The sequence below is a fragment of the Phyllobates terribilis genome, unplaced genomic scaffold (genome assembly GCF_046119375.1).
Source record: "Phyllobates terribilis strain yellow unplaced genomic scaffold, ASM4611937v1 Scaffold_13__5_contigs__length_258822181, whole genome shotgun sequence".
Taxonomy (NCBI): domain Eukaryota; kingdom Metazoa; phylum Chordata; class Amphibia; order Anura; family Dendrobatidae; genus Phyllobates; species Phyllobates terribilis.
The window spans coordinates 236,334,779-236,361,004 of NW_027362773.1; positions in this window are offsets into that span (position 1 = coordinate 236,334,779).

A 26,226-nucleotide genomic window follows, 5' to 3' on the forward strand; every position below is an offset into this window, starting at 1 on the left:
TTGTAAGAGACGTGGAGGTCGCAGTAGCTTAACAAGACGGTTTTAATGCCCCTTGGAAAAGTGGTGGGAGTTGCAGTACCTTAACAAGACGGTTTTAATCCTCTTGGAAAAGACGTGGAGTTCACAGTAGCTTAACAATACGGTTTTAATGCCCCTTTGAAAAGTGGTGGAGGTCGCAGTAGCTTAACAAGACGGTTTTAATACCCCTTGGAAGAGACGTAGAGGACGCAGTAGCTTAACAAGACAGTTTTAATGTCCCTTGGAAGAGACGTGGAGGTCACAGCAGCTTAACAAGACAGTTTTAATGCCCCTTGGAAGAATTGTGGAGGTCGCAGTGGAATAAAAAGACAATATTAATGCCTCTTGGAAAAGTGGTGGAGGTCGCAGTAGCTTAAGATGGTTTAAATGCCCCTTGGAAGAATGGTAGAGGTCGCAGTAGCTTAACAAAACTGTTTTAATACCCCTTGGAAGTGATGTGGAGGTCGCAGTAGCTTAACAAGACGGTTTTAATGCCCCTTGGAAAAGTGGTGGAGGTCGCAGTAGTTTAACAAGACGGTTTTAATGTCCCTTGGAAAAGTGGTGGAGGTCGCAGTAGCTCAACAAGATGGTTTAATGCCACTTGGAAGAGACGTGGAGGTCGCAGTAGCTTAACAAGACGGTTTTAATGCCCCTGGGAAAAGTGGTGGAGGTCGCAGAAGCTTAACAAAACGGTTTTAATGCCCCTTGGAAGACTGGTGGAGGTCGCAGTAGCTTAAAAACAATGTTTTAATGCCCCTTGGAAAAAATGTGGAGGTCGCAGCAGCTTAACAAGATGGTTTTAAAGCCCCTTGGAAAAGTGGTGGAGGTCGTAGTAGCTTAACAAGACGGTTTAATGCCCCTTGGAAGAGACGTGGAGTTTGCAGTAGCTTAACAAGACGGTCTTAATGCCCCTGGGAAAAGTGGTGGAGGTCACAGAAGCTTAACAAGACGGTTTTAATGCCCCTTTGAAAAGTGGTGGAGGTCGCAGTAGCTTAACAAGACGGTTTTAATACCCCTTGGAAGAGACGTAGAGGACGCAGTAGCTTAACAAGACAGTTCTAATGTCCCTTGGAAGAGACGTGGAGGTCACAGTAGCTTAACAAGACGGTTTTAATGCCCCTTGGAAGAGACGTGGAGGTCACATTGGAATAAAAAGACAATATCAATGCCCCTTTTAAAAGTGGTGGAGGTCGCAGTAGCTTAACAAGACAGTTTTAATGCCCCTTGGAAGAATTGTGGAGGTCGCAGTGGAATAAAAAGACAATATTAATGACTCTTGGAAAAGTGGTGGAGGTCGCAGTAGATTAAGACGGTTTAAATGCATCTTGGAAGAATGGTAGAGGTCGCAGTAGCTTAACAAAACAGTTTTAATACCCCTTGGAAGTGATGTGGAGGTCGCAGTAGCTTAACAAGACGGTTTTAGTGCACCTTGGAAAAGTGGTGGAGGTCGCAGTAGCTCAACAAGACGGTTTAATGCCCCTTGTAAGAGACGTGGAGGTCGCAGTAGCTTAACAAGACGGTTTTAATGCCCCTTGGAAAAGTGGTGGGAGTTGCAGTAGCTTAACAAGACGATTTTAATCCTCTTGGAAAAGACGTGGAGTTCACAGTAGCTTAACAATACGGTTTTAATGTCCCTTTGAAAAGTGGTGGAGGTCGCAGTAGCTTAACAAGACAGTTTTAATGCCCCTTGGAAGAATTGTGGAGGTCGCAGTGGAATAAAAAGACAATATTAATGCCTCTTGGAAAAGTGGTGGAGGTCGCAGTAGCTTTAGATGGTTTAAATGCCCCTTGGATGAATGGTAGAGGTCGCAGTAGCTTAACAAAACTGTTTTAATACCCTTTGGAAGTGATGTGGAGGTCGCAGTAGCTTAACAAGACGGTTTTAATGCCCCTTGGAAAAGTGGTGGAGGTCGCAGTAGTTTAACAAGACGGTTTTAATGTCCCTTGGAAAAGTGGTGAAGGTCGCAGTAGCTCAACAAGATGGTTTAATGCCACTTGGAAGAGACGTGGAGGTCGCAGTAGCTTAACAAGACGGTTTTAATGCCCCTGGGAAAAGTGGTGGAGGTCGCAGAAGCTTAACAAGACGGTTTTAATGCCCCTTGGAAGACTGGTGGAGGTCTCAGTAGCTTAAAAACAATGTTTTAATGCCCTTTGGAAAAAATGTGGAGGTCGCAGCAGCTTAACAAGATGGTTTTAATGCCCCTTGGAAAAGTGGTGGAGGTCGCAGTAGCTTAACAAGACGGTTTAATGCCCCTTGGAAGAGACGTGGAGGTTGCAGTTGCTTAACAAGACGGTCTTAATGCCCCTTGGAAAAGTGGTGAAGGTTGCAGTAGCTTAACAAGACGGTTTTAATGCCCCTTGGAAAAGTGGTGGCGGTCGCAGTACCTTAACAAGACGGTTTTAATGCCCCTTGGAAGAGAAGTGGAGGTCACAGTAGCTTAACAAGATGGTTTTAATGCCCCTTTGAAAAGTGGTGGAGGTCGCAGTAGCTTAACAAGACAGTTTTAATCCCCCTTGGAAGAGACGTGGAGGACGCAGTAACTTAACAAGACAGTTTTAATGTTCCTTGGAAGAGACATGGAGGTCACAGTAGCTTAACCAGACGGTTTTAATGCCCCTTGAAAGAGACGTGGAGGTCGCATTGGAATAAAAAGACAATATCAATGCCCCTTGGAAAAGTGGTGGAGGTCGCAGTAGCTTAACAAGATGGTTTTAATGCCCCTTGGAAGAATTGTGGAGGTTGCAGTGGAATAAAAAGACAATATTAATGCCTCTTGGAAAAGTGGTGGATGTCGCAGTAGCTTAAGACGGTTTAAATGCCCCTTGGAAGAATGGTGGAGGTCGCAGTAGCGTAACAAGACTGTTTTAATACCCCTTGGAAGTGACATGGAGGTCGCAGTAGCTTAACAAGACGGTTTTAATGCCCCTTGGAAAAGTGGTAGAGGTCGCAGTAGCTTTGCAAGATCGTTTTAATGCCCCTTGGAAAAGTGGTGGAGGTCGCAGTAGCTCAACAAGACGATTTTAATGCCCCTTGGAAGAGAGGTGGAGGTCGCAGTGAAATAAAAAGACAATATCAATGCCCCTTGGAAAAGTGGTGGAGGTCGCAGTAGCTTAACAAGAAGGTTTTAATGCCCCTTGGAAAAGTGGTGGAGGTCGCAGTAGCTTAAAAAGACGGCTTTAATGCCCCTTGGAAGAAACGTGGAGGACGCACTGGAATAAAAAGACAATATCAATGCCCTTTGGAATCGTGGTGGAGGTAGCAATAGCTTAACTAGATGGTATTAATGCCCCTTGGAAGAATTGTGGAGGTCGCAGTGGAATAAAAAGACAATATCAATGCCCCTTGGAAAAGTGGTGGAGGTCGCAGTAGCTTAACAAGAAGGTTTTAATGCCCCTTGGAAAAGTGGTGGAGGTCGCAGTAGCTTAAAAAGACGGCTTTAATGCCCCTTGGAAGAAACGTGGAGGTCGCACTGGAATAAAAAGACAATATCAATGCCCCTTGGAAAAGTGGTGGAGGTCGCAGTAGCTTAACATGACTGTTTTCATGCCCCTTGGAAGAGACGTGGAGGTCGTAGTAGCTTAACAAGACGGTGTTAATCCCCCTTGGAATAGTGGTGGAGGTCGCAGTAGCTTAACAAGACGGTTTAATGCGCCTTGGAAGAGACGTGGAGGTCGCAGTAGCTTAACAAGACGGTTTTAATGCCCCTTGGAAAAGTGGTGGAGGTCGCAGTAGCTTAACAAGACGATTTTAATGCCCTTGGAAGAGACGTGGAGGTCGCAGTAGCAAACAAGACTGTTTTAATGCCCCTTGTAAGAGATGTGGAGGTCGCACTGGAATAAAAAGACAATATAAATGCCCTTTGGAATAGTGGTGGAGGTCGCAATAGCTTAACTAGACGGTTTTAATGCCCCTTGGAAGAATTGTGGAGGTCGCAGTGGAATAAAAAGACAATATCAATGCCCCCTTGGAAAAGTGGTGGAGTTCGCAGTAGCTTAACAAGACGGTTTAGTGCGCCTTGGAAGAGACATGGAGGTCGCAGTAGCTTAACTAGACGGTTTTAATGCCCCTTGGAAAAGTGGTGGAGGTCGCAGTACCCAAACAAGACGATTTTAATGCCCCTTGGAAGAGACTTGGAGGTAGCAGTAGCTAACAAGACTGTTTTAATGCGCCTTGGAAGAGACGTGGAGGTCGCACTGGAATAAAAAGACAATATCAATGCACTTTGGAAAAGTGGTGGAGGTCGCAGTAGCTTAAAAAGACGGCTTTAATGCCCTTTGGAAGAAACGTGGAGGTCGCACTGGAATAAAAAGACAATATCAATGCCCCTTGGAAAAGTGGTGGAGGTCGCAGTAGCTTAACATGACTGTTTTAATGCCCCTTGGAAGAGACTAGGAGGTCGTAGTAGCTTAACAAGACGGTTTTAATGCCCCTTGGAATAGTGGTGGAGGTCGCAGTAGCTTAACAAGACTGTTTTAATGCCCCTTGGAAGAGATGTGGAGGACGCACTGGAATAAAAAGACAATATCAATGCCCTTTGGAATCGTGGTGGAGGTAGCAATAGCTTAACTAGATGGTATTAATGCCCCTTGGAAGAATTGTGGAGGTCGCAGTGGAATAAAAAGACAATATCAATGGCCCTTGGAAAAGTGGTGGAGGTCGCAGTAGCTTAACAAGACGATTTTAATGCCCCTTGGAAGAGACTTGGAGGTTGCAGAAGCTAACAAGATTGTTTTAATGCCCCTTGGAAGAGACGTGGAAGTCGCACTGGAATAAAAAGACAACATCAATGCCCTTTGGAAAAGTGGTGGAGGTCGCAGTAGCTTAAAAAGACGGCTTTAATGCCCCTTGGAAGAAACGTGGAGGTCGCACTGGAATAAAAAGACAATATCAATGCCCCTTGGAAATGTGGTGGAGGTCGCAGTAGCTTAACATGAAAGTTTTAATGCCCCTTGGAAGAGACATGGAGGTCGCTGTAGCTTAACAAAGACGGTTTTAATGCCCCTTGGAATAGTGGTGGAGGTCGCAGTAGCTTAACAAGACAGTTTAATGCGCCTTGGAAGAGACGTGGAGGTCGCTGTAGCTTAACAAAGACGGTTTTAATGTCCCTTGGAAAAGTGATAGAGGTCGCAGTATCTTAACAAGATGATTTTAATGCCCCTTAGAAGAGACGTGGAGGTCGCAGTAGCTAACAAGACTGTTTTAATGCCCCTTGGAAATGTGGTGGAGGTCGCAGTTGCTTAACAAGACGGTTTAATGCGCCTTGGAAGAGACATGGAGGTAGCAGTAGCTTAACAGACGGTTTTAATGCACCTTGGAAAAGTGGTTGAGGTCGCAGTAGCTTAACAAGACTGTTTAATGCGCCTTGGAAGAGACATGGAGGTAGCAGTAGCTTAACAAGACGGTTTTAATGCCCCTTGGAAAAGTGGTGGAGGTCGCAGTAGCTTAACAAGATGGTTCAATGCCCCTTGGAAGAGACGTGGAGGTTGCAGTAGCTTAACAAGACGTTCTTAATGCCCCTTAAAATAGTGGTGGTGGTCGCAGTAGCTTAACAAGACGGTTTTAATGCCCCTTGGAAGAGACAAGGAGGACGCAGTAGCTTAACAAGACAGTTTTAATGTCCCTTGGAAGAGACGTGGAGGTCACAGTAGCTTAACAAGACGGTTTTAATGCCCCTTGGAAGAGACGTGGTGGTCGCATTGGAATAAAAAGACAATATCAGTGCCCCTTGGAAAAGTGGTGGAGGTCGCAGTAGCTTAACAAGACGGTTTAATGCGCCTTGGAAGAGACATGGAGGTCGCAGTAGCTTAACAAGATGGTTTTAATGCCCCTTGGAAAAGTGGTGGAGGTTGCAGTAGCTCAACAAGACGGGTTTAATGCCCCTTGGAAAAGTAGTGGAGGTCAAAGTAGCTTAAAAAGACGGTATTAATGCCCCTTGGAAAAGTGGTGGAGGTCACAGTAGCTTAACAAGATGGTTTTAATTTTTCTTGGAAGAGAAGTGGAGGTCGCAGTAGCTAAAAAAGATGGTTTTAATGTCCCTTGTAAAATTGGTGGAGGTCGCAGTAGCTTAACAAGACGGTTTTAATGCCCTTGGAAAAGTGGTGGATGTCGCAGTAGCTTAACAAGATGGTTTTAATGATCCTTGGAAAAGTGGTGGAGGTTGCAGTAGCTTAACAAGACGATTTTAATGCCTCTTGGAAGAGACGTGGAGGTCGCTGTAGCTAACAAGACTGTTTTAATGCCCCTTGGAAGAGATGTGGAGGTCGCACTGGAATAAAAAGACAATATCAATGCCCTTTGGAATAGTGGTGGAGGTCGCAATAGCTTAACTAGACGGTTTTAATGCCCCTTGGAAGAATTGTGAAGGTCGCAGTGGAATAAAAAGACAATATCAATGACCCTTAGAAAAGTGGTGGAGGTCGCAGTAGCTTAACAAGACGGTTTAATGTGCCTTGGAAGAGACATGGAGGTCGCAGTAGCTTAACAAGATGGTTTTACTGCTCCTTGGAAAAGTGGTGGAGGTCGCAGTAGCTTAACAAGACGATTTTAATGCCCCTTGGAAGAGACGTGGAGGTCGCAGTAGCTAACAAGACTGTTTTAATGCCCCTTGGAAGAGACGTGGAGGTCGCACTGGAATTAAAAAGACAATATCAATGCCCTTTGGGAAAGTGGTGGAGGTCGCAGTAGCTTAACAAGACGGTTTTAATGCCCCTTGGAAAACTGGTGGAGGTCGCAGAAGCTTAAAACCACTGTTTTAATGCCCATTGGAATAAACGTGGAGGTCGCAGCAGCTTAACAAGATGGTTTTAATGCCCCTTGGAAAAGTGGTGGAGGTCGCAGTAGCTTAACAAGGCGGTTTAATACCCCTTGGAAGAGACGTGGAGGTTGCAGTAGCTTAACAAGACGGTCTTAATGCCCCTTGGAAAAGTGGTGGAGGTTGCAGTAGCTTAACAAGATGGTTTTAATGCCCCTTGGAAAAGTGGTGGAGGTCACAGTATCTTAACAAGACGGTTTTAATGCCCCTTGAAAGAAACGTGGAGGTCGCATTGGAATAAAAAGACAATATCACTGCCCCTTGGAAAAGTGGTGGAGGTCGCAGTAGCTTAACAAGACGGTTTTAATGCCCCTTGGAAGAATTGTGGACGTCGCAGTGGAATAAAAAGACAATATTAATGCCTCTTGGAAAAGTCGTGTAGGTCGCAGTAGCTTAAGACGTTTTAAATTCCCCTTGGAAGAATGGTGGAGGTCGCAGTAGCTTAACAAGACTGTTTTAATACCCCTTGGAAGTGACGTGGAGGTCGCAGTAGCATAACAAGACGGATTTAATGCCCCTTGGAAAAGTGGTGGAGGTTGCAGTAGCTCAACAAGACGGATTCATGCCCCTTGGAAGAGACGTGGAGGTCGCAGTAGCTTAACAAGACGGTTTTAATGCCCCTTGGAAATGTAGTGGAGGTCGCAATAGCTTAACAAGATGGTTTTAATGCCCCTTGGAAGAGAAGTGGAGGTCGCAGTAGCTAAAAAAGATGGTTTTAAAGCCCCTTGGAAAATTGGTGGAGGTCGCTGTAGATTAACTAGACTGTTTTAATGCCCCTTGTAAGAGACGAGGAGGTTGCAGTAGCTAAACAAGATGCTTTTAATGCCCCTTGGAAAATTAGTGGAGGTCGCAGTAGATTAACAAGATGGTTTTAATGCCCCTTGGAAGAGACGTGGAGGTCGCAGTGAAATAAAAAGACAATATCAATGCCCCTTGAAAAAGTGGTGGTGGTCGCAGGAGATTAACAAGACGGTTTTAATGCCCCTTGGAAGAATGGTGGAGGTCGAAGTAGCTTAACATTACTGTTTTAATGCCCCTTGGAAGAGACGTGGAAGTCGTAGTAGCTTAACAAGACGGTTTTAATGCCGCTTGGAAGAGACGTGGAGGATGCAGTAGCTTAACAAGATTGTTTTAATGTCCCTTGGAAAAGACGTGGAGGTCGCAGTAGCTTAACAAGACGGTTTTAATGCCCCTTGGAAGAGACGTGGAGGTCGCAGTGGAATAAAAAGACAACATCACTGCCCCATGGAAAAGTGGTGGAGGTCGCAGTAGCTTAACAAGATGGTTTTAATGTCCCTTGGAAGAGACGTGGAGGATGCAGTAGCTTAACAAGATGGTTTTAATGTCCCTTGGAAGAGACGTGGAGGTCACTGTAGCTTAACAAGACGGTTTTAATGCCCCTTGGAAGAGACGTGGTCGTCGCATTAGAATAAAAAGACAATATCAGTGCCCCTTGGAAAAGTGGTGGAGGTCGCAGTAGCTTAACAAGACGGTTTTAATGCCCCTTGGAAGAATGGTGGAGGTCGCAGTAGCTTAACAAGTCTGTTTTAATACCCCTTTGAAGTGAGGTGGAGGTTGCAGTAGCTTAACAAGATGGTTTTAATGCCCCTTGGAAAAGTGGTGGAGGTTGCAGTAGCTCAACAAGACGGGTTTAATGCCCCTTGGAAAAGTAGTGGAGGTCAAAGTAGCTTAAAAAGACGGTATTAATGCCCCTTGGAAAAGTGGTGGAGGTCACAGTAGCTTAACAAGATGGTTTTAATTTTTCTTGGAAGAGAAGTGGAGGTCGCAGTAGCTAAAAAAGATGGTTTTAATGTCCCTTGTAAAATTGGTGGAGGTCGCAGTAGCTTAACAAGACGGTTTTAATGCCCCTTGGAAAAGTGGTGGATGTCGCAGTAGCTTAACAAGATGGTTTTAATGCCCCTTGGAAGAAAAGTGGAGGTCACAGTAGCTTAACAAGACGGTTTTAATGCCCCTTGGAAGAGACGTGGTGGTCGCATTGGAATAAAAAGACAATATCAGTGCCCCTTGGAAAAGTGGTGGAGGTCGCAGTAGCTTAACAAGACGGTTTAATGCGCCTTGGAAGAGACGTGGAGGTCGCAGTAGCTTAACAAGATGGTTTTAATGCCCCTTGGAAAAGTGGTGGAGGTCGCAGTAGCTTAACAAGACGATTTTAATGCCTCTTGGAAGAAACGTGGAGGTCGCTGTAGCTAACAAGACTGTTTTAATGCCCCTTGGAATAGATGTGGAGGTCGCACTGGAATAAAAAGACAATATCAATGCCCTTTGGAATTGTGGTGAAGGTCGCAATAGCTTAACTAGACGGTTTTAATGCCCCTTGGAAAAATTGTGAAGGTCGCAGTGGAATAAAAAGACAATATCAATGACCCTTGGAAAAGTGGTGGAGGTCGCAGTAGCTTAACAAGACGGTTTAATGTGCCTTGGAAGAGACATGGAGGTCGCAGCAGCTTAACAAGATGGTTTTACTGCTCCTTGGAAAAGTGGTGGAGGTCGCAGTAGCTTAACAAGACGATTTTAATGCCCCTTGGAAGAGACGTGGACGTCGCAGTAGCTAACAAGACTGTTTTAATGCCCCTTGGAAGAGACGTGGAGGTCGCACTCTAATAAAAAGACAATATCAATGCCCTTTGGGAAAGTCGTGGAGGTCGCAGTAGCTTAACAAGACGGTTTTAATGCCCCTTGGAAGACTGGTGGAGGTCGCAGAAGCTTAAAACCACTGTTTTAATGCCCCTTGGAATAAACGTGGAGGTCGCAACAGCTTAACAAGATGGTTTTAATGCCACTTGGAAGAGACGTGGAGGTTGCAGTAGCTTAACAAGACGGTCTTAATGCCCCTTGGAAAAGTGGTGGAGGTTGCAGTAGCTTAACAAGATGGTATTAATGCCCCTTGGGAATGTGGTGGAGGTCGCAGTAGCTTAACAAGACGGTTTTAATGCCCCTTGTTAGAGAAGTGGAGGTCACAGTAGCTTAACAAGACGGTTTTAATGCCCCATTGAAAAGTGGTGGAGGTCGCAGTAGCTTAACAAGACGGTTTTAATGCCCCTTGGAAGAGACGTGGAGGACGCAGTAGCTTAACAAGACAGTTTTAATATCCCTTGGAAGAGACGTGGAGGTCACAGTATCTTAACAAGACGGTTTTAATGCCCCTTGAAAGAAACGTGGAGGTCGCATTGGAATAAAAAGACAATATCACTGCCCCTTGGAAAAGTGGTGGAGGTTACAGTAGCTTAGCAAGACGGTTTTAATGCCCCTTGGAAGAATTGTGGATGTCGCAGTGGAATAAAAAGACAATATTAATGCCTCTTGGAAAAGTCGTGTAGGTCGCAGTAGCTTAAGACGTTTTAAATGCCCCTTGGAAGAATGGTGGAGGTCACAGTAGCTTAACAAGACTGTTTTAATACCCCTTGGAAGTGACGTGGAGGTCGCAGTAGCATAACAAGATGGATTTAATGCCCCTTGGAAAAGTGGTGGAGGTTGCAGTAGCTCAACAAGACGGATTAATGCCCCTTGGAAGAGACGTGGAGGTCGCAGTAGCTTAACAAGACGGTTTTAATGCAACTTGGAAATGTGGTGGAGGTCGCAGTAGCTTAACAAGATGGTTTTAATGCCACTTGGAAGAGAAGTGGAGGTCGCAGTAGCTAAAAAAGATGGTTTTAAAGCCCCTTGGAAAATTGGTGGAGGTCGCAGTAGATTAACAAGACTGTTTTAATGCCCCTTGGAAGAGACGAGGAGGTTGCAGTAGCTAAACAAGATGCTTTTAATGCCCCTTGGAAAATTGGTGGAGGTCGCAGTAGATTAACAAGACGGTTTTAATGCCCCTTGGAAGAGACGTGGAGGTCGCAGTGAAATAAAAAGACAATATCAATGACCCTTGAAAAAGTGGTGGTGGTCACAGGAGATTAACAAGACGGTTTTAATGCCCCTTGGAAGAATGGTGGAGGTCGCAGTAGCTTAACATGACTGTTTTAATGCCCCTTGGAAGAGACGTGGAGGTCGTAGTAGCTTAACAAGACGGTTTTAATGCCCCTTGGAAGAGACGTGGAGGATGCAGTAGCTTAACAAGATTGTTTTAATGTCCCTTGGAAAAGACGTGGAGGTCGCAGTAGCTTAACAAGACGGTTTTAATGCCCCTTGGAAGAGACGTGGAGGTCGCAGTGGAATAAAAAGACAATATCACTGCCCCTTGGAAAAGTGGTGGAGGTCGCAGTAGCTTAACAAGATGGTTTTAATGTCCCTTGGAAGAGATGTGGAGGATGCAGTAGCTTAACAAGATGGTTTTAATGTCCCTTGGAAGAGACGTGGAGGTCACTGTAGCTTAACAAGACGGTTTTAATGCCCCTTGGAAGAGACGTGGTCGTCGCATTAGAATAAAAAGACAATATCAGTGCCCCTTGGAAAAGTGGTGGAGGTCGCAGTAGCTTAACAAGACGGTTTTAATGCCCCTTGGAAGAATGGTGGAGGTCGCAGTAGCTTAACAAGTCTGTTTTAATACCCCTTTGAAGTGACGTGGAGGTCGCAGTATCTTAACAAGATGGTTTTAATGCCCCTTGGAAAAGTGGTGGAGGTTGCAATAGCTCAACAAGACGGTTTTAATGCCCCTTGGAAAAGTGGTGGAGGTCAAAGTAGCTTAAAAAGACGGTATTAATGCCCCTTGGAAAAGTGGTGGAGGTCACAGTAGCTTAACAAGATGGTTTTAATTTTCCTTGGAAGAGAAGTGGAGGTCGCAGTAGCTAAAAAAGATGGTTTAATGTCCCTTGTAAAATTGGTGGAGGTCGCAATAGCTTAACAAGACGGTTTTAATGCCCCTTGGAAAAGTGGTGGATGTCGCAGTAGCTTAACAAGATGGATTTAATGCCCCTTGGAAGAAAAGTGGAGGTCGCAGTAGCTAAAAAAGATGGTTTTAATGCCCCTTGGAAAATTGGTGGAGGTAGCAGTAGATTAAAAAGACAGCTTTAATGCCCCTTGGAAGAGACGAGGAGGTCGCAGGAGCTTAACAAGACGGTTTTAATACCCCTTGGAAAAGTGGTGGAGGTCGCAGTAGCTTAACAAGATGGTTTTAATGCTCCTTGGAAAAGTGGTGGAGGTCGCAGTAGTTTAACAAGATGGTTTAATGCCCCTTGGAAGAGACGTGGAGGTTGCAGTAGCTTAACAAGACGGTCTTAATGCCCCTTGGAAAAGTGGTGGAGATTGCAGTAGCTTAACAAGACGGTTTAAAAGCCCCTTGAAATAGTGGTGGAGGTCGCAGTAGCTTAACAAGACGGTTTTAATGCCCCTTGGAAGAGACAAGGAGGACGCAGTAGCTTAACAAGACAGTTTTAATGTCCCTTGGAAGAGACGTGGAGGTCACAGTAGCTTAAAAAGACGGTTTTAATGCCCCTTGGAAGAGACGTGGTGGTCGCATTGGAATAAAAAGACAATATCAGTGCCCCTTGGAAAAGTGGTGGAGGTCGCAGTAGCTTAACAAGACGGTTTAATGCGCCTTGAAAGAGACGTGGAGGTCGCAGTAGCTTAACAAGATGGTTTTAATGCCCCTTGGAAAAGTGGTGGAGGTCGCAGTAGCTTAACAAGACGATTTTAATGCCCCTTGGAAGAAACGTGGAGGTCGCTGTAGCTAACAAGACTGTTTTAATACCCCTTGGAAGAGATGTGGAGGTCGCACTGTAATAAAAAGACAATATCAATGCCCTTTGGAATTGTGGTGAAGGTCGCAATAGCTTAACTAGACGGTTTTAATGCCCCTTGGAAAAATTGTGAAGGTCGCAGTGGAATAAAAAGACAATATCAATGACCCTTGGAAAAGTGGTGGAGGTCGCAGTAGCTTAACAAGACGGTTTAATGTGCCTTGGAAGAGACATGGAGGTCGCACTGGAATAAAAAGACAATATCAATGCCCTTTGGGAAAGTGGTGGAGGTCGCAGTAGCTAACAAGACGGTTTTAATGCCCCTTGGAAGACTGGTGGAGGTCGCAGAAGCTTAAAACCACTGTTTTAATGCCCCTTGGAATAAACGTGGAGGTCGCAGCAGCTTAACAAGACGGTTTTAATGCCCCTTGGAAGAATTGTGGACGTTGCAGTGGAATAAAAAGACAATATTAATGCCTCTTGGAAAAGTCGTGTAGGTCGCAGTAGCTTAAGACGTTTTAAATGCCCCTTGGAAGAATGGTGGAGGTCGCAGTGGCTTAACAAGACTGTTTTAATACCCCTTGGAAGTGACGTGGAGGTCGCAGTAGCATAACAAGACGGATTTAATGCCCCTTGGAAAAGTGGTGGAGGTTGCAGTAGCTCAACAAGACGGATTAATGCCCCTTGGAAGAGACGTGGAGGTCGCAGTAGCTTAACAAGACGGTTTTAATGCCCCTTGGAAATGTGGTGGAGGTCTCAGTAGCTTAACAAGATGGTTTTAATGCCCCTTGGAAGAGAAGTGGAGGTCACAGTAGCTAAAAAAGATGGTTTTAAAGCCCCTTGGAAAATTGGTGGAGGTCGCAGTAGATTAACAAGACTGTTTTAATGCCCCTTGGAAGAGACGAGGAGGTTGCAGTAGCTAAACAAGATGCTTTTAATGCCCCTTGGAAAATTGGTGGAGGTCGCCGTAGATTAACAAGACGGTTTTAATGGCCCTTGGAAGAGACGTGGAGGTCGCAGTGAAATAAAAAGACAATATCAATGCCCCTTGAAAAAGTGGTGGTGGTCGCAGGAGATTAACAAGACGGTTTTAATGCCCCTTGGAAGAATGGTGGAGGTCGCAGTAGCTTAACATGACTGTTTTAATGCCCCTTGGAAGAGATGTGGAGGTCGTAGTAGCTTAACAAGACGGTTTTAATGCCCCTTGGAAGAGATGTGGAGGATGCAGTAGCTTAACAAGATTGTTTTAATGTCCCTTGGAAAAGACGTGGAGGTCGCAGTAGCTTAACAAGACGGTTTTAATGCCCCTTGGAAGAGACGTGGAGGTCGCAGTGGAATAAAAAGACAATATCACTGCCCCTTGGAAAAGTGGTGGAGGTCGCAGTAGCTTAACAAGATGGTTTTAATGTCGCTTGGAAGAGACGTGGAGGATGCAGTAGCTTAACAAGATGGTTTTAATGTCCCTTGGAAGAGACGTGGAGGTCACTGTAGCTTAACAAGACGGTTTTAATGCCCCTTGGAAGAGACGTGGTCGTCGCATTAGAATAAAAAGACAATATCAGTGCTCCTTGGAAAAGTGGTGGAGGTCGCAGTAGCTTAACAAGACGGTTTTAATGCCCCTTGGAAGAATGGTGGAGGTCGCAGTAGCTTAAGAAGTCTGTTTTAATACCCCTTTGAAGTGACGTGGAGGTCGCAGTAGCTTAACAAGATGGTTTTAATGTCCCTTGGAAAAGTGGTGGAGGTTGCAGTAGCTCAACAAGACGGTTTTAATGCCCCTTGGAAAAGTGGTGGAGGTCAAAGTAGCTTAAAAAGACGGTATTAATGCCCCTTGGAAAAGTGGTGGAGGTCACAGTAGCTTAACAAGATGGTTTTAATTTTCCTTGGAAGAGAAGTGGAGGTCGCAGTAGCTAAAAAAGATGGTTTTAATGTCCCTTGTAAAATTGGTGGAGGTCGCAGTAGATTAACAAGACAGTTTTAATGCCCCTTGGATGTGGCGAGGAGGTCGCAGTAGCTTAACAAGACGGTTTTAATGCCCCCTGAAAAAGTGGTGGAGGACGCAGTATCCTAACAAGATGGTTTTAATGCCCCTTTGAAGAGACGAGGAGGTTGCAGTAGCTTAACAAGAAGTTTTTAATGCCCCTTGGAATAGTGGTGGAGGTCGCAGTAGCTTAACTAGATGGTTTTAATGCCCCTTGGAAGAGACGTGGAGGTCGCAGTGAAATAAAAAGACAATATCAATGCCGCTTGGAAAAGTGGTGGAGGTCGCAGTAGCTTAACAAGACGGTTTTAATGCCCCTTGGAAGAGATGTGGAGGATGTAGTAGCTTAACAAGACGGTTTTAATGTCCCTTGGAAGAGACGTGGATGTCGCATTGGAATAAAAAGACAATATCAATGCCCCTTGGAAAAGTGGTGGAGGTCACAGTAGCTTAAGGCAGTGTAAATGCCCCTTGGAAGAATGGTGGAGGTCGAAGTAGCTTAACAAGACTGTTTTAATACACCTTGGAAGTGACGTGGAGGTCGCAGTAGCTTAACAAGATGGTTTTAATGCCCCTTGGAAAAGTGGTGGAGGTCGCAGTAGTTCAACAGGATGGTTTAATGCCTCTTGGAAGAGACGTGGAGGTCGCAGTAGCTTAACAAGACGGTTTTAATGCCCCTTGGAATAGTGGTGGAGGTCGCAGTAGATTAAAAAGATGGTTTTAATGCCCCTTGGAAGAGAAGTGGAGGTCGCAGTAGCTAAAAAACATGGTTTTAATGCCACTTGGAAAATTGGTGGAGGTCGCAGTAGATTAGCAATACGGTTTTAATGCCCCTTGGAAGAGACGAGGAGGTTGCAGTAGCTTAACAAGAAGCTTTTAATGCCCCTTGGAAAGGTGGTGGAGGTCGCACTGGAATAAAAACACAAGATCAATGCCCCTTGGAAAAGTGGAGGAGGTCGCAGTAGCTTAACATGACTGTTTTAATGCCCCTTGGAAGAGACGTGGAGGTCGTAGTAGCTTAACAAGACGGTTTTAATGCCCCTTGGAAAGGTGTTGGAGGTCGCAGTAGCTTAACAAGACGGTTTAATGCGCCTTGGAAGTGACGTGGAGGTCGCAGTAGCCTAACAAGGCGGTTTTAATGCCCCTTTGAAAAGTGGTGGAGGTCGCAGTAGCTTAACAACACGATTTTAATGCCCCTTGGAAGAGACGTGGAGGTCGCAGTTTCTATCAAGACAGTTTTAATGCCCCTTGGAAGAGATGTGGAGATCACACTGGAATAAAAAGACAATATCAATGCCCTTTGGAAAAGTGGTGGAGGTCGCAGTAGCTTAACAAGATGGTTTTAATGCCCCTTGGAAGACTGGTAGAGGTCGCAGTAGCTTAACAAATCTGTTTTAATGCCCCTTGGAAGTGACGTGGAGGTCGCAGTAGCTTAACAAGACGGTTTTAATGCCCCTTGGAAAAGTGGTGGAGGTCGCAGTAGCTTAACAAGACGGTTTTAATGCCCCTTGGAAGAGACGGGGAGGTCACACTGGAATAAAAAGACAATATCAATGCCCTTTGGAAAAGTGGTGGAGGTCGCAGTAGCTTAACAAGACGGTTTTAATGCCCCTTGGAAGACTGGTGGAGGTCGCAGTAGCTTAACAACACTGTTTTAATGCCCCTTGGAAAAAACGTGGAGGTCGCAGCAGCTTAACAAAATGGTTTCAATGCCCCTTGGAAAAGTGGTGGAGGTCGCAGTAGCTTAACAAGACGGTTTTAATGCACCTTGGAAGAGACTTGGAGGTCGCAGGAGCTAGCAAGACTGTTTTAATGCCCCTTGGAAGAGACATGGAGGTCGCACTGGAATAAAAAGACAATATCAATGCCCTTTGGAAAAGTGGTGGAGGTCGCAGTAGCTTAACAAGACGGTTTAAATGCCCCACGGAAGACTGGTGGAGGTCGCAGTAGGTTAATAAAACGGTTTTAATGCCCCTTGGAAAAAGCGTGGAGGTCACAGCAGCTTAACTAGATGGTTTTAATGCCCCTTGGAAAAGTGTTGGAGTTTGCAGTAGCTTAACAAGACCGTTTAATGCCCCTTGGAAGAGACGTGGAGGTTGCAGTATCTTAACAAGATGGTCTTAATGCCCCTTGGAAAAGTGGTGGAGGTTGCAGTAGCTTAACAAGACGGTTTTAATGCCCCTTGAAAGACTGGTGGAGTTCGCAGTAGCTTAACAAAACTGTTTTAATGCCCCTTGGAAAAATCGTGGAGTTCGCAGCAGCTTAACAAGATGGTTTTAATGCCCCTTGGAAAAGTGGTGGAAGTTGCAGTAGCTTAACAAGACGGTTTTAATGCCCCTTGGAAGACTGGTGGATGTCGCAGTATCTTAACAAAACTGTTTTAATGCCCCTTGGAAAAAACGAGGAGGTCGCAGCAGCTTAACAAGATGGTTTTAATGCCCCTTGGAAAAGTGGTGGAGTTCACAGTAGCTTAACAAGACGGTTTAATGCCCCTTGGAAGAGACGTTTAGGTTGCAGTATCTTAACAAGACGGTCTTAATGACCCTTGGAAAAGTGGTGGAGGCTGCAATAGCTTAACAAGATGGTTTTAATGCCCCTTGGAAAAGTGGTGGAGGTCGCAGTAGCTTAAGAAGACGGTTTTAATGCCCCTTGGAAGAGACGTTGAGGTCACAGTAGCTTAACAAGACGGTTTTAATGACCCTTTGAAAAGTGGTGGAGGTCACAGTAGCTTAACAAGATGGTTTTAATGCCCCTTGGAAGAGACGTGGAGGATGCAGTAGCTTAACAAGATGGTTTTAATGTCCCTTGGAAGAGACGTGGATGTCACAGTAGCTTAACAAGACGGTTTTAATGTCCCTTGGAAGAGACATGGAGGTCGCATTGGAATAAAAAGACAATATCAATGCCCCTTGGAAAAGTGGTGGAGGTCACAGTAGCTTAACAACACGGTTTTAATGCCCCTTGGAAGAATTGTGGAGGTCGCAGTGGAATAAAAAGACATTATTAATGCCTCTTGGAAAAGTGGTGGAGGTCCCAGTAGCTTAAGACGGTTTAAATGCCCCTTGGAAGAATGGTGGAGGTCGCAGTAGCTTAACAAGACGGTTTTAATGCCCCTTGGAAAAGTGGTGGAGGTCGCAGTAACTCAACGAGACGGTTTAATGCCCCTTGGAAGAGACGTGGAGGTCGCAGTAGCTTAACAAGGTGGTTTTAATACTCCTTGGAAGAGACGTGGAGGTCGCAGTAGCTAAAAAAGATGGTTTTAATGCCCCTTGGAAGATTGGTGGAGGTCGCAGTAGATTAACAAGACGGTTTTAATGCCCCTTGGAAGAGACGAGGAGGTTGCAGTAGCTTAAAAAGACGGTTTTAATGTCCCTTGGAAGAGACGTGGAGGTCGCAGTAGCTTAACAAGACGGTTTTAATGCCCCTTGGAAGAGACGTGGAGGTCGCACTGGAATCAAAAGACAATATCAATGCCCTTTGGAAAAGTGGTGGAGGTCGCAGTAGCTTAACAAGATGGTTTTGATGTTCTTTGGAAGAATGGTGGAGGTCGCAGTAGCTTAACAAGACTGTTTTAATGCCCCTTGGAAGTGACGTGGAGGTCGCAGTAGCTGAACAAGACGGTTTTTATGCCCATTGGAAAAGTGGTGGAGGTCGCAGTAGCTTAAAAAGACAGCTTTAATGCCCCTTGGAAAAACGTGTAGGTCGCACTGGAATAAAAAGACAATATCAATGCCCCTTGGAAAAGTGGTGGAGGTCGCAGTAGCTTAACAATAAGGTTTTAATGCCCTTTGGTAGAGATGTGGAGGTCACAGTAGCTTAACATGGCGGCTTTAATGACCCTTGGAAGAGACGTGGAGGTCGCAGTATCTTAACTAGAAGGTTTTAATGCCCCTTGGAAGAATTGTGGAGGTCGCAGTGGAATAAAAAGACAATGTCAATGCCACTTGGAAAAGTGGTGGAGGTCACAGTAGCTTAACAAGACGGTTTTAATGCCCCTTGGCAGAGTTGTGGGGTCGCAGTAGCTTAACAAGACTGTTTTAATGCACCTTGGAAGTGGCGTGGAGGTCGCAGTACCTTAACAAGACGGTTTTAGCGCCCCTTGGAAAAGTGGTGGAGGTCGCAGTAGCTTAACAATACGGTTTAATGCCCCTTAGAAGAGACGTGGAGGTCGCAATAGCTTAACAAAACGGTTTCAATGCCCCTTGGAAAAGTGGTGGAGGCCGTAGTAGATTAACAAGACGGTTTTAATGCGCCTTGGCAGAGTGGTATAGGTCGCAGTAGCTTAACAAGACTGTTTTAATGCCCCTTGGAAGTGACGTGGAGGTCGCAGCAGCTTAACAAGATGGTTTTAATGCCCCTTGGAAAAGTGGTGGAGGTCGCAGTAGCTTAACAAGACGGTTTAATGCCCCTTAGAAGAGACGTGGAGGTCAAATTAGCTTAACAAAAAGGTTTCAATGCCCCTTGGAAAAGTGGTGGAGGTCGCAGTAGCTTAACAACACGATTTTAATGCACCTTGGAAGAGACTTGGAGGTCGCAGCAGCTAACAATACTGTTTTAATACCCCTAGGAAGAGACGTGGAGGTCGCACTGGAATAAAAAGACAATTTCAATGCCCTTTGGAAAAGTGGTGGAGGTCGCAGTAGCTTAGCAAGACAGTTTTAATACACCTTGAAAGACTGGTGGAAGTCGCAGTAGCTTAACAACACTATTTTAATGACCCCTTGGAAAAAACGTGGAGGTCGCATCAGCTTAACAAGATGGTTTTAATGCCCCTTGGAAAAGTGGTGGAAGTCGCAGCAGCTTAACAAGACGGTTTAATGCCCCTTGGAAGAGACGTGGAGGTTGCAGTATCTTAACAAGACGGTCTTAATGCCCCTTGGAAAAGTGGTGGAGGTTGCAGTAGCTTAACAAGATGGTTTTAATGCCCCTTTGAATAGTGGTGGGGGTCACAGTAGCTTAACAAGATGGTTTTAATGCCCCTTGGAAGAGACGTGGAGGTCGCAGTAGCTAAAAAAGATGGTTTTAATGCCACTTGGAAGATTGGTGGAGGTCGCAGTAGATTAACAAGACGGTTTTAATGCCCCTTGGAAGAGACGAGGAGGTTGCAGTAGCTTAAAAAGACGGTTTTAATGTCCCTTGGAAGAGACGTGGAGGTCGCAGTAGCTTAACAAGACGGTTTTAATGCCCCTTGGAAGAGACGTGGAGGTCGCACTGGAATCAAAAGACAATATCAATGCCCTTTGGAAAAGTGGTGGAGGTCTCAGTAGCTTAACAAGATGGTTTTAATGTTCTTTGGAAGAATGGTGGAGGTCGCAGTAGCTTAACAAGACTGTTTTAATGCCCCTTGGAAGTGACGTGGAGGTCGCAGTAGCTGAACAAGACGGTTTTTATGCCCATTGGAAAAGTGGTGGAGGTCGCAGTAGCTTAAAAAGACAGCTTTAATGCCCCTTGGAAAAACGTGTAGGTCGCACTGGAATAAAAAGACAATATCAATGCCCCTTGGAAAAGTGGTGGAGGTCGCAGTAGCTTAACAATAAGGTTTTAATGCCCTTTGGTAGAGATGTGGAGGTCACAGTAGCTTAACATGACGGCTTTAATGACCCTTGGAAGAGACGTGGAGGTCGCAGTATCTTAACTAGAAGGTTTTAATGCCCCTTGGAAGAATTGTGGAGGTCGCAGTGGAATAAAAAGACAATGTCAATGCCCCTTGGAAAAGTGGTGGAGGTCACAGTAGCTTAACAAGACGGTTTTAATGCCCCTTGGCAGAGTTGTGGAGGTCGCAGTAGCTTAACAAGACTGTTTTAATGCACCTTGGAAGTGGCGTGGAGGTCGCAGTACCTTAACAAGACGGTTTTAGCGCCCCTTGGAAAAGTGGTGGAGGTCGCAGTAGCTTAACAAGACGGTTTAATGCCCCTTAGAAGAGACGTGGAGGTCGCAGTAGCTTAACAAAACGGTTTCAATGCCCCTTGGAAAAGTGGTGGAGGCCGTAGTAGCTTAACAAGACGGTTTTAATGCGCCTTGGCAGAGTGGTATAGGTCGCAGTAGCTTAACAAGACTGTTTTAATGCCCCTTGGAAGTGACGTGGAGGTCGCAGTAGCTTAACAAGAAGGTTTTAATGCCCCTTGGTAGACTGGTGGAGGTCGCAGTAGCTTTACAACACTGTTTCAATGTCCCTTGGAAAAAACGTGGATGTTGCAGCAGCTTAACAAGATGGTTTTAATGCCCCTTGGAAAAGTGGTGGAGGTCGCAGTAGCTTAACAAGACGGTTTAATGCCCCTTAGAAGAGACGTGGAGGTCAAATTAGCTTAACAAAAAGGTTTCAATGCCCCTTGGAAAAGTGGTGGAGGTCGCAGTAGCTTAACAACACGATTTTAATGCACCTTGGAAGAGACTTGGAGGTCGCAGCAGCTAACAATACTGTTTTAATACCCCTAGGAAGAGACGTGGAGGTCGCACTGGAATAAAAAGACAATTTCAATGCCCTTTGGAAAAGTGGTGGAGGTCGCAGTAGCTTAGCAAGACGGTTTTAATACACCTTGAAAGACTGGTGGAGGTCGCAGTAGCTTAACAACACTATTTTAATGACCCCTTGGAAAAAACGTGGAGGTCGCATCAGCTTAACAAGATGGTTTTAATGCCCCTTGGAAAAGTGGTGGAAGTCGCAGCAGCTTAACAAGACGATTTAATGCCCCTTGGAAGAGACGTGGAGGTTGCAGTATCTTAACAAGACGGTCTTAATGCCCCTTGGAAAAGTGGTGGAGGTTGCAGTAGCTTAACAAGATGGTTTTAATGCCCCTTTGAATAGTGGTGGGGGTCACAGTAGCTTAACAAGATGGTTTTAATGCCCCTTGGAAGAGACGTGGAGGACGCAGTAGCTTAACAAGACGGTTTTAATGTCCCTTGGAAGAGACGTGGAGGTCACAGTAGCTTAACAAGACGGTTTTAATGCCCCTTGGAAGAGAAGTGGAGGTCGCATTGGAATAAAAAGACAATATCAATGCCCCTTGGAAAAGTGGTGGAGGTCGAAATAGCTTAACAAGACGGTTTTAATGTTCCATGAAAGAATTGTGGAGGTCACAGTGGAATAAAAAGACAATATTAATGCCTCTTGGAAAAGTGGTGGAGGTCGCAGTAGATTAAGATGGTTTAAATGCCCCTTGGAAGAATAGTGGATGTCGCAGTAGCTTAACAAGACTGTTTTAATACACCTTGGAAGAGACGTGGAGGTCGCAGTAGCATAACAAGACTGTTTTAATGCCCCTTGAAAAAGTGGTGGAGGTCTCAGTTTCTCAACAAGACGGTTTAATGCCCATTGGAAGAGACGTGGAGGTCGCAGTAGCTTAACAAAACGGTTTTAATGCCCCTTGGAAAAGTGGTGGAGGTCGCAGTAGCTAAAAAGATGGTTTTAATGCCCCTTGGAAAATTAGTGGAGGTTGCAGTAGCTTAACAAGACGGTTTCAATGTCCCTTGGAAGAGACGTGGAGGTCGCAGTAGCTTAACATGACGGTTTTAATGGCCCTTGGAAGAGACGTGGAGGTCGCAGTGAAATAAAAAGACAATATCAATGCCCCTTGAAAAAGTGGTGGTGGTCGCAGGAGATTAACAAGACGGTTTTAATGCCCCTTGGAAGAATGGTGGAGGTCGCAGTAGCTTAACATGACTGTTTTAATGCCCCTTGGAAGAGATGTGGAGGTCGTAGTAGCTTAACAAGACGGTTTTAATGCCCCTTGGAAGAGATGTGGAGGATGCAGTAGCTTAACAAGATTGTTTTAATGTCCCTTGGAAAAGACGTGGAGGTCGCAGTAGCTTAACAAGACGGTTTTAATGCCCCTTGGAAGAGACGTGGAGGTCGCAGTGGAATAAAAAGACAATATCACTGCCCCTTGGAAAAGTGGTGGAGGTCGCAGTAGCTTAACAAGATGGTTTTAATGTCGCTTGGAAGAGACGTGGAGGATGCAGTAGCTTAACAAGATGGTTTTAATGTCCCTTGGAAGAGACGTGGAGGTCACTGTAGCTTAACAAGACGGTTTTAATGCCCCTTGGAAGAGACGTGGTCGTCGCATTAGAATAAAAAGACAATATCAGTGCTCCTTGGAAAAGTGGTGGAGGTCGCAGTAGCTTAACAAGACGGTTTTAATGCCCCTTGGAAGAATGGTGGAGGTCGCAGTAGCTTAAGAAGTCTGTTTTAATACCCCTTTGAAGTGACGTGGAGGTCGCAGTAGCTTAACAAGATGGTTTTAATGTCCCTTGGAAAAGTGGTGGAGGTTGCAGTAGCTCAACAAGACGGTTTTAATGCCCCTTGGAAAAGTGGTGGAGGTCAAAGTAGCTTAAAAAGACGGTATTAATGCCCCTTGGAAAAGTGGTGGAGGTCACAGTAGCTTAACAAGATGGTTTTAATTTTCCTTGGAAGAGAAGTGGAGGTCGCAGTAGCTAAAAAAGATGGTTTTAATGTCCCTTGTAAAATTGGTGGAGGTCGCAGTAGATTAACAAGACAGTTTTAATGCCCCTTGGATGTGGCGAGGAGGTCGCAGTAGCTTAACAAGACGGTTTTAATGCCCCCTGAAAAAGTGGTGGAGGACGCAGTATCCTAACAAGATGGTTTTAATGCCCCTTTGAAGAGACGAGGAGGTTGCAGTAGCTTAACAAGAAGTTTTTAATGCCCCTTGGAATAGTGGTGGAGGTCGCAGTAGCTTAACTAGATGGTTTTAATGCCCCTTGGAAGAGACGTGGAGGTCGCAGTGAAATAAAAAGACAATATCAATGCCGCTTGGAAAAGTGGTGGAGGTCGCAGTAGCTTAACAAGACGGTTTTAATGCCCCTTGGAAGAGATGTGGAGGATGTAGTAGCTTAACAAGACGGTTTTAATGTCCCTTGGAAGAGACGTGGATGTCGCATTGGAATAAAAAGACAATATCAATGCCCCTTGGAAAAGTGGTGGAGGTCACAGTAGCTTAAGGCAGTGTAAATGCCCCTTGGAAGAATGGTGGAGGTCGAAGTAGCTTAACAAGACTGTTTTAATACACCTTGGAAGTGACGTGGAGGTCGCAGTAGCTTAACAAGATGGTTTTAATGCCCCTTGGAAAAGTGGTGGAGGTCGCAGTAGTTCAACAGGATGGTTTAATGCCTCTTGGAAGAGACGTGGAGGTCGCAGTAGCTTAACAAGACGGTTTTAATGCCCCTTGGAATAGTGGTGGAGGTCGCAGTAGATTAAAAAGATGGTTTTAATGCCCCTTGGAAGAGAAGTGGAGGTCGCAGTAGCTAAAAAACATGGTTTTAATGCCACTTGGAAAATTGGTGGAGGTCGCAGTAGATTAGCAATACGGTTTTAATGCCCCTTGGAAGAGACGAGGAGGTTGCAGTAGCTTAACAAGAAGCTTTTAATGCCCCTTGGAAAGGTGGTGGAGGTCGCACTGGAATAAAAACACAAGATCAATGCCCCTTGGAAAAGTGGAGGAGGTCGCAGTAGCTTAACATGACTGTTTTAATGCCCCTTGGAAGAGACGTGGAGGTCGTAGTAGCTTAACAAGACGGTTTTAATGCCCCTTGGAAAGGTGTTGGAGGTCGCAGTAGCTTAACAAGACGGTTTAATGCGCCTTGGAAGTGACGTGGAGGTCGCAGTAGCCTAACAAGGCGGTTTTAATGCCCCTTTGAAAAGTGGTGGAGGTCGCAGTAGCTTAACAACACGATTTTAATGCCCCTTGGAAGAGACGTGGAGGTCGCAGTTTCTATCAAGACAGTTTTAATGCCCCTTGGAAGAGATGTGGAGATCACACTGGAATAAAAAGACAATATCAATGCCCTTTGGAAAAGTGGTGGAGGTCGCAGTAGCTTAACAAGATGGTTTTAATGCCCCTTGGAAGACTGGTAGAGGTCGCAGTAGCTTAACAAATCTGTTTTAATGCCCCTTGGAAGTGACGTGGAGGTCGCAGTAGCTTAACAAGACGGTTTTAATGCCCCTTGGAAAAGTGGTGGAGGTCGCAGTAGCTTAACAAGACGGTTTTAATGCCCCTTGGAAGAGACGGGGAGGTCACACTGGAATAAAAAGACAATATCAATGCCCTTTGGAAAAGTGGTGGAGGTCGCAGTAGCTTAACAAGACGGTTTTAATGCCCCTTGGAAGACTGGTGGAGGTCGCAGTAGCTTAACAACACTGTTTTAATGCCCCTTGGAAAAAACGTGGAGGTCGCAGCAGCTTAACAAAATGGTTTCAATGCCCCTTGGAAAAGTGGTGGAGGTCGCAGTAGCTTAACAAGACGGTTTTAATGCACCTTGGAAGAGACTTGGAGGTCGCAGGAGCTAGCAAGACTGTTTTAATGCCCCTTGGAAGAGACATGGAGGTCGCACTGGAATAAAAAGACAATATCAATGCCCTTTGGAAAAGTGGTGGAGGTCGCAGTAGCTTAACAAGACGGTTTAAATGCCCCACGGAAGACTGGTGGAGGTCGCAGTAGGTTAATAAAACGGTTTTAATGCCCCTTGGAAAAAGCGTGGAGGTCACAGCAGCTTAACTAGATGGTTTTAATGCCCCTTGGAAAAGTGTTGGAGTTTGCAGTAGCTTAACAAGACCGTTTAATGCCCCTTGGAAGAGACGTGGAGGTTGCAGTATCTTAACAAGATGGTCTTAATGCCCCTTGGAAAAGTGGTGGAGGTTGCAGTAGCTTAACAAGACGGTTTTAATGCCCCTTGAAAGACTGGTGGAGTTCGCAGTAGCTTAACAAAACTGTTTTAATGCCCCTTGGAAAAATCGTGGAGTTCGCAGCAGCTTAACAAGATGGTTTTAATGCCCCTTGGAAAAGTGGTGGAAGTTGCAGTAGCTTAACAAGACGGTTTTAATGCCCCTTGGAAGACTGGTGGATGTCGCAGTATCTTAACAAAACTGTTTTAATGCCCCTTGGAAAAAACGAGGAGGTCGCAGCAGCTTAACAAGATGGTTTTAATGCCCCTTGGAAAAGTGGTGGAGTTCACAGTAGCTTAACAAGACGGTTTAATGCCCCTTGGAAGAGACGTTTAGGTTGCAGTATCTTAACAAGACGGTCTTAATGACCCTTGGAAAAGTGGTGGAGGCTGCAATAGCTTAACAAGATGGTTTTAATGCCCCTTGGAAAAGTGGTGGAGGTCGCAGTAGCTTAAGAAGACGGTTTTAATGCCCCTTGGAAGAGACGTTGAGGTCACAGTAGCTTAACAAGACGGTTTTAATGACCCTTTGAAAAGTGGTGGAGGTCACAGTAGCTTAACAAGATGGTTTTAATGCCCCTTGGAAGAGACGTGGAGGATGCAGTAGCTTAACAAGATGGTTTTAATGTCCCTTGGAAGAGACGTGGATGTCACAGTAGCTTAACAAGACGGTTTTAATGTCCCTTGGAAGAGACATGGAGGTCGCATTGGAATAAAAAGACAATATCAATGCCCCTTGGAAAAGTGGTGGAGGTCACAGTAGCTTAACAACACGGTTTTAATGCCCCTTGGAAGAATTGTGGAGGTCGCAGTGGAATAAAAAGACATTATTAATGCCTCTTGGAAAAGTGGTGGAGGTCCCAGTAGCTTAAGACGGTTTAAATGCCCCTTGGAAGAATGGTGGAGGTCGCAGTAGCTTAACAAGACGGTTTTAATGCCCCTTGGAAAAGTGGTGGAGGTCGCAGTAACTCAACGAGACGGTTTAATGCCCCTTGGAAGAGACGTGGAGGTCGCAGTAGCTTAACAAGGTGGTTTTAATACTCCTTGGAAGAGACGTGGAGGTCGCAGTAGCTAAAAAAGATGGTTTTAATGCCCCTTGGAAGAT